Source organism: Numida meleagris, chromosome 9, assembly GCF_002078875.1.
Source record: "Numida meleagris isolate 19003 breed g44 Domestic line chromosome 9, NumMel1.0, whole genome shotgun sequence".
NCBI classification, from domain to species: Eukaryota; Metazoa; Chordata; class Aves; order Galliformes; family Numididae; genus Numida; species Numida meleagris.
This window is the reverse complement of record NC_034417.1, coordinates 14,428,069-14,437,132: the sequence shown is the minus strand read 5'-3', so window position 1 is coordinate 14,437,132 and position 9,064 is coordinate 14,428,069.

Below are 9,064 nucleotides of genomic sequence, written 5' to 3'. Positions count from 1 at the left end.
ACAAATATATAACAACTTTTGCATAAAGGAAATCTAACGTTAAAATTTGGCTCTTCTGAGCAATTAGCAGTCTGCTTAATTCCGGCCTCCATTCAGCAGGCCACTCAAACATCTGAGCAATCCCATTAGCCTCCCCAGGAACACAAAGACTGTCTTTTGGTGAGCTGTGTTGCTAGACTCTGTTGCAAAGGAAGGGCTTTGCAAACAAGAAAAAGCTTGCTGGTTAGCTATCCATCTTTCCAAGCTCTCCATCTCACAAATATATGGGAACCCACATATCTATGCTTGACAATTGCCTTCAGTCAAGTAGAACAGATGCCCCTGTTTGCAAGAGGAAGGAAAGAAAAAGAGCGTGAATGAAGAACGTGCAAGTTGAAAAGGTCTCAGCTACTCAAGGGGCTTCTCAAAGAGCAGAGATGATCTACAGTCTTTACATCCATCTCCGAGAGGCAAGATTTCTTCCTGAGATTAAAAACTTCAACACGCACTTGCTCTATGCGAGCGAGTTTCTCCTGTGCCTAGAATTGATAGGATGCCATCTGCTATAAAAGGTTAACACCAGTGCTATTGTAATCCTTGGCCACAACTTCCATTTTCTTAATTTGCTGACACAGAGTAATGTAGGACTGTGCTGCATGAGAGAATACTAAGCAATGTAAGTTACAAATTTTCTGTGAGTGTCGAAGATGACCTTTGAAACTTTCAGTAAAAGCATGATTTAAAGAGGGGAAAAAATTGTTAACATAGAATTTCAGAAACAAAATGAAACTCATTCCTTTGACTTGGTATCTGCTCATGTTTGATGTCAGCTATATAATTACACATCACAGCTTGAGCGAAATAAGTATTTTGTTATGTTTTAAAAGCAGGCCACATAAATGGCTTATTAACTGGAAAGCAGTTGACAGTGTCAAGGGTAGGCACAACCACAGCGCTTCATTAATGACATCTACAGGTTTTACTGTTTTACATACTCTGAGATCACAAAAGGAACTGAGGGCCATTTTCATTGACATCTGCTCTAGGATGGCTTTCATTGCTAGAGGCTTTTGTTCACGTGACAATCTGGCCTGTATCTTCAAGAGGAACTGCCAGCACAAATGAAAAGTGCTCCCTCCAGCCTCAGGGTGAGCAAATGGCTGCGTGGTGCTAAGCCTCAACATGGAACAATCAGGTTGACAGCTGTTATCCCCATCCCTTCCTTTGAGACAGGAAGGGCTGAATTTAATCCAATTTTACTGGAAGAAATTCGTTCTCCAAAGGGAACCAAAGTAGAAAGGGAAAGCAACACATCTTGGACATCAAACAAGCAGTCATGTAAAGGACAGTATTCCTCATCCCAAAGCACCAGTGGATATTTGTGTTCAATCTCTTGCACAAGAGGACCCGACTACACAGCAAAAAGTATCTGTAATGGCAAAGCCTACTCTCTTGGGTGCTCAAACCTGAGCACTTTTCAATCAAACATCCCTCTCAGATCAATGATGATAACATACACCTCTTCTTGTGTTTGGAGATATTTACTCCCAAATCCTGCCTGCTGAAATAACAATACAGAAAATACATCTGAGATGCTCACAGACATGCTTAATATCCAAATATTAATCGTAAGATTAAACCTTCTGTGCAGATCCACATTTTGGGACCTTCCCCAGCACCTCGAGAAGCACAAGAACGTGACAGGTCAAGGTCCAACACAAACTCCCCACACTCAAATGGGATGCTGCATACACACAGCTCCCCTGGACCCTTCCAGCCCTGCAGTGAGATACAGCAAGAAGTGCTGCCATAATAATTTCATGTACCACAACTCGCTGTAGCAAGACCGGATTTCTACGGTCCAGTGGTAGTTAATTTTCTAAAGGTCAAATTTTACATGTTTATTTTAACTGGTGCCCTGCCCAATACAAAGACACAGCTATATTAATAGCTTAGAAATTAAACACCCAGCTCGTTCTAGGAAACTATACACAGTTTCGCTCTACTTCACCCAAAGAGTGACATTTCATCCCAGAAAAGGCCAGGGCAGCGTCCCAGCCCTGAACATCTGGTTGGCAGCACAATGGAGCCCAGCACCTGTGAACACGCTCAGTGTTTGCTTTGCAACTATTTGTCCCCCATCCATGTAAAAATATGTTTCTAGGCTGTTAAAGTTCATTCCCTGCCAGAGGAGTCTGGGGTGATAATGTAGCCTGTTTGTCTTGGAAACTTCTCATTTCTGGGTCATGCGTGCTTAAACCAAAATTTCTGGAAGGTGAAAGCGGGAAGAACCTCCTCTTCCCCCTTTTTCCTCTTTTTTCCCCCTCATCTTTACAGCTTTTTAGACTTTCTGCTGAGACTCTAATGGGATCAGACTGAGCCAAACAGCACAGTAAAAAATTAAAGAGCAAAGACGGATTGCAGCAAGGTCTGTGGTTTAAAATCTATCATCCAGGGGCTAAGGAAGTACAAACAAACTAATAAAAACAGAAAATTATGAAATCCTGGCCTAAACGCCAAGAAAAATTTCTTAATTTAGGGCTCTCCTAATGGCTGAAACCGCCACCAAGCTGGCTCCCAGGGACAAGCTCTACTCCTGCCAGATCCTTCCTTTGGACGAGAGAAACTTCAGGATCCCAGCCAGCCCAAGGTGTTAGCGGGAGAAGGAGGTTTCAGGAGGAATAAGGCTAGGCGAAAGAAAAAGTCTTATAAAAGGTGCTGCCAAAAGGGAGGTGCAGGATTATAGCTGAAAGTTCAAGATGTATTGGGTAGGCTTCAGCCTCTGCCGGCCAAGAGCTCCACCAGCACATACAGCCTGCAAAAATACAACAGCCCATGAAAAATTTGCCCAGAGGCTTGGAAAGGGCTTCCAGAGGCACAGACCTGGCTACAGAGCAGGGCTGGAAAACAGGACAGAGAGGACGGGATACTAAGGGAATTGACTGGAGAGCTTCTGTACCTGCTCCACTGCTGGCACCTCCCTGCCATATCTGTTCACGATCACAGCAAGGAAAATAAGTCACAAACAGCTCTTCCTTGGCGTTTAAGAGGCCATTTCTCCTATCCTGCTTCTTCAATTAACCTTTAGGAGTTGCTGACATTTGGTACCACCGGCCACTTAAGGCAGTAGCAGCACAATTAGATTTTGCTATCAAGAATGCTTACAGGAATAGAACACAACTTCGGATTTTCCGCACTGCTCAGCCTCTCCCTTGTGGCCTTCAAGACACTTGACTCCTCCATGTTGTAATGTCAACCCAGCTGTCAAAACTAGAGAAATTGGAATCTCACTGGAAATCAAATGCTGTATATTAGTTGAGATTCTTCTTAATGAGCAGTTACCCATCTCTAGGACAGCAATTTTAGGGCACATGGGCCAGCTTCCTGGCAAAGCATGCTTGGGATAACCTCTGATCAAGAAGAATCCAACTTCTAAGACAGAGCTACTGAACAAGAGTTCAACATGTCCCAGTGAGAACAGGGCCTGGACACCCCTCCGGGAAGGCCAAACTCCTGAGGCTCCCTGGAGGAAAAGGACTGTCTGGAGATTAGGACTTGCACAAATGACATTTAGTGCAGGAAAGAGCACTCACTAAAACACAACATGTAGTAACAAAGCTTCAGGAACACACAATTTCCCTTCTGACAGCCCATTATAAAGTCATTCTCCCTATGGGGTAAGGATTTCTTCTGCCATTTCACAGTACCAGAAGGACATTCCTTTCCATAGCATTCACCTATTGCAACCTGCTACCATCCCAGTCACACATCCTATCTTTACCTCCTCAAAAATATGTTAAAAACAAATCTCAGTACTCACAATTAAGGAAATCTAACAGACTGACCACTCTGGACGTACTAAACTGAAGTGACTTGCACCCTAGAGGGAAATTTGGGGATTCCATTCATTGCCTTCAAAAGAAGATATGTTCACTCCATTCTGACTTTCACATCCACTATTTCTCTTGCCCTGTTGATGTCTTTAACAAGAGCTGAGGATTATTGTTGCCATTTTCCATTTTTACAAATAGTTTGAGAGCCCACAGGTTTTATCAAGTAGGGGAAGTACTATGTGAGAAATTAAACCTTAGTGAAAGTTACTTGTACCTCCAGACCTGTTCCAGTACAAAAGCTATGTAACTATTTGGCCAAAGTTAACCATGGTTCTGAAATTGCATGTGACTTTCTCCGTTTCTCTTTATTCCACAGGGTCTCATTTCCATCACCTCCCTGACCCGACACAGAGCCTGCAAACACATCTCAGTGACGTTTCTCTATGGATACACAGACATCAGCCAGTACAGAGGGTGGCTAGAGCTGGTCCGCACAGCTAGCTGTAACTCAGAGAACCCATCCCATCATTCCAGTCAGTGGCGTGGCATCATCTCTGCTTTGTGACTGGAGTGCAAGCTCTTCTATGCGTATGGAAGATGAAAGATTCCCAAGTGAATGCTTATTTGGTCTGCCAAATGTCATTTGAAATTATATTTGTGCTACAGTTTACAAAGACTCCACATGTCACAGGCCTATCTTATGCACTTCTCTAAATAATTGTAGATGAAACAAGGCATGGTCAGAGCCAAGTGCCAAATGAGTTATGACATCCATTTTCTATTAAAATAACAGTAATTGAGATATGTTTAGCTACGCTGAAATATTCTGGGTGAGCAGCCTTCAGGACAGATTCAGCAGGGGCAACAGAAGCTCTGCCAACTGCCTACCTCCTTTCTAATGACCTTCAAACCTGTCCTAATGAATCCCATTATGGACAAGAAGATCCACTTGACACTCAGTCGTTGGACATCCGGCAGACTACTGGCCACATTAAAAGTGTCCCTTAAAGAGGGCAAGGACAGGAGAATTGCCTTTTTAGTCTCCCCTGTAACCTTTCTTTGTCTTCCCCTTCATCTCCTATTCTTCCCGTGCCATTCATCCCAGCTCCTTCCTGAGCAGTTCTGCTGTTTGTCAAGCACAGGCAATTAAAGCGTAGCACTCTTTTGTCTGACTCTAGCGAGCATGGTTTGGAGGCCTTATATGAAAGGTAAGTTTATGGTGTGCACAATACAGTCATCTTTCATACCAACAGACATAATTGAATAACATAAATCAGGTACCATTAATTATACAGACAGATTTCCCCAAACTACTTGCTGAAAAAAAAGATGAAGGGGAGAAAATAGTCACACCAATAAGAGAAATGAGTTAATGTATATTTCCTTCTTGTAACATCAGAACTTCTCACAGAATTGGCTTTGACCTGTAAGCGAACCATCCTTAACTTCCCAGGAACAGAAAACCTAGTTAAGGGTCTCTCGTTGCCTTTTCCCCGCATCGTGAGAAAGCCAAGAAGTCCTGCTCACCCCAGGGCTTTACATGTTACAGTACAGATACAAAACAAATGGACTTTTCCTGCTGCACATTTGTGATCCAAACAAATCAGAGTAAAATAAGGCCATCCACACAAGGAAAAATCACCAGCTAAGTGGATAAAGAAAGATAGACTTATATACAGCTCCCAGTGCTGTGCTAAATATTTAGATGGGTGACTACAGTGTTACAGCATAATAAAAGAACATATTTTAGGACAGTGTACATGAATACATCTCTCCAGAGCAGTACTATTATCTCCAGATCCTTAAGCAGATAGACTCCTTAGGTGTTTTTCACAACGTACCTAGGTGTGAGTTCTGGCAAACAGTCAACGCTGGCAGATTTAAGTTTTAAAATTCTCCCAACCTGTACGATTCCCGCTCGTGATTTTTAGTTTTCGGTTTCCCAGCCAGACTAAGACCAGCCAAACACTGAAATGTAAACTCCTCGAGATGCCTTACTTGTGTTATTTTGCAGTGAGGTGTAGAAAACAATAAACTCCTGTTTCTGCTAGAGCCATATGGAGATAGAAAGCTTTCATATCCCAGGCCTCAGGCAAAGCCACCAGACCAAACTGGAATTAAAATCTGTGGGCCAGGAGTCAAGATGGAGCAAGATGGCCAGGGCCCTCAGTGTTCACTTTGATTCACTCCACCTAAGGTCAGAATTTATTTCTCCTGCTGTGCTGGGCTCCTAGCAGACACTTGGGCACTGCTTGGACAAATGGCATTTTGAGGTCTTCGCAGCTCCCAGAGCAAGAGTAATGGTCTTAGTAGGCTTTAATGGAGAGGGCAGATAGGAAGGAATTCACAGCCAGCAGGCATGGTGTTAGGAAATTTGTTAGAAGGGTTCACTTAGGAGAGGAGAGAGGGCTGGTGAATGACGTACACGATTATTTCCATAAGTGGTAATATGGGCTAAGAATGGGAGATGGAAAACAAATCCCCTATGTGTTACAGGTGCACTTGGTATTTCCCGATTTGTTCAGTTTATTCCTTAAGCCCATATTTCCTAAGTGACCACCAAGGCCTCCATGCTGATCTGCCCAAACTGATGCACTTAGAGGTGGCCCAAGTCCTGCACAGCCCCCAACGCATTTTCCTTTAGTCAGGAATAATGTGCCCATTCCCGGCCTTCTCATCCTTCTCTCCTGATTTTCCCACCTCCGCTTCTTAGTGGGAACCTGGAAAATCCTGTGATGATGCACAAATCACTGGGACAATTACTCACTTCATGGGAAGAGTGTGATTTGGGCAAAAAATGAGCAGAGATCACCCTACAAAGACATAAGGGCGGGAGCAGGTGCATTCAATTTGTTCTGTGATGGGCAAGACAGTAATGTTAATTCCTCCTGTGTTCTCTATTAATACAAAGCATTTATCTTTAAGTGTAATAACAAATATGAATTCCACTGCCTGTGGAAACATCAGAGTGACACTTGGATGGAAATAATATCCTCTTCCCTGCACTTGCAAATATGCCAAATTTAAAACTAATGATAATAGACCCCAAAAGGACATTTTTCTGATTCCCATCTGCACAAAGAGTAAAGCACTGAACAGGAAATTCACATTTCTCTATTTTACAACAGCAAAGGAAAAAGATTAAATAGGCCAAGCAGTAAAACACGGTCCAAGCCATTCATCTGAACAGGAGGGAATGCTGATATTTGTGCTGATTCTTTAGATCTGAGCTTTTTAGCCCACTTGCATCACAGCCTTCCCAAACCATCTGCCTTATTCCCTCCTGCTAAAAGGGCAGTTGCTAATCTATTTATGCAGGGCTGACAATGAAGGCAACCAGATCGTGCTCAGAGAGAAAACAGCAACAGGCTTCTGAGCTCAAAGCCCCCAATATGGCAAGTTGGATGCTGTTGGAAGGCATCTGCAGCATTGGCAGTATTTACAGAGCTGCTGAGTGTTGATGGCTGGCTTCCTCCTGAAAGCAAGCCAAGCATCATGGGCATCTGCTATTAATGAGTGAGCAGAGGATCCTAATGGGGCTCTTGTCAGGCTGAACAGTGCACACAGTTATTCTCACTGCAACCTCAGAGTTGTTGCTTGATGCTGAAAGGCCCCACTGAGATGAGGGTGCCACGAGGAGAGCTTAAGGCTCCATGCTCCGTGCACTGACTCTTCAGGAAGGGCCCTACTCCTGTTTGTAAGATCAGGATTGTACTGCAAGGTTTAGAGTTGCAAGGAGGCCACCACAACCTGCAAGCTTCATGCAGAGCACCTTCAGTTGCAAGTCTCTTGAAGCTTCCGCATGGCATGGCCACATACAGTACATTTAGTTCTGCACCTTGGTATCTTAGCACAGAGGAACGAAACCCTCAACAGATGAGGAAAATACACTAATGAGGACCTCTGGTTGCCCACAAAGCAACTAAACTACAGCAGGCACCTTGAAAGCCCAAAGGGACTTCTATGGACGGGAACGTGAAAAGTAATTTCCACCCAAGGCAACCAGTTACAAGTGTTACTGGCATAGGACTGATGTCACTGACACCAACCAACAGAACACATGCACATCTATCTGCTCAAAGCCATTCCCAAACAGAAACTACTACACGTTGTGCTGCAGGGATAGGAGGAGTAACAAACAATTCCCTCCAACTTACTTTGAAGACAATAGAACATGGTTAGCCAGTTGTAGGAACATTTGCTTCTGTGGATGTTTTTCTCCTTAAAGGCTCCCATTTCAGAAAAGCTGGGCTTGTGTAACTCAGTAGTGCAAGCACACAGGGCTCACAGAGTTATTGCACCAAAGCAGGGAAGCTGCACGAGAGCCAGTTCTGCAGCCAGCTTCCACCCTACGAACCCACATTTGCACAGCTCGTGCTCTTGGCACGAAGGTGGAGCATAAGAAAGCAGACTGTAACATTTCAAACTCCTTTCACAAAACTGGGAAAATAAGCAAGTTTAGGGGGGGAAAAAAAAGTGGTGAATATGATTGTTTTTACAGGTGTGAAGAAAACACAGAAGAAACCTCTTAGTGATAGAGAGGGAACCAAAAGGAAGCTAACTGCAGTGATGAAAACTTTCCTGCAGCTCCAGGAAAGGGCTTCAAGTCTCCAAAGAGGAAGTTCTCCCCCACTTTCTCAGACTGCTCAGGTAGTTCTGTTAAATGCTGTTTTAATGCTTCCAGGCACAACCTCAGCCAGAATTTGACAAAACAGGTGCTATTTGAGGAATTAACAAAAACAGAGCGCTGACTGAGGTTTTCAGAGAACATAAGAACAATAGTGGAAGTGAACAGGGCAGCCCAATTCCTACTCCCAGAATGTTACTTTCAGAAGAACTACACTGGGATTATTAGTAGTAAAGATTTAAACACAGACTAAAGAACACTCGAATATTCTGACACGCTTACCCCAGCCAGCGATGATGTCTCGAACCCTGGGGACACCCAAAGTCAGGCTGGACGGGGCTCTGAGCACCTGATAGCTGTGGGTGTCCCTGTTTAGTGCAGGGGATTTGGACCAGTTGGCCTTTAAGGGTCCCTTCCAACTCAAACAATTCTACGATATGGAGTATTCTGGGACTATTGACCTGCGTATGGAAACGTTAGGTAGATTTGTTGACCAAGGCGAACAGTCAGCCTGGTACTTAGAAAGCTACAACATGTCAATGGAAGCCATTAGAATTTCTGCAGCCACGTATCCCAGTGGTTTTCAGGACTAGACTTCTGTATCAGCACCTCTTCAAAACTGAAG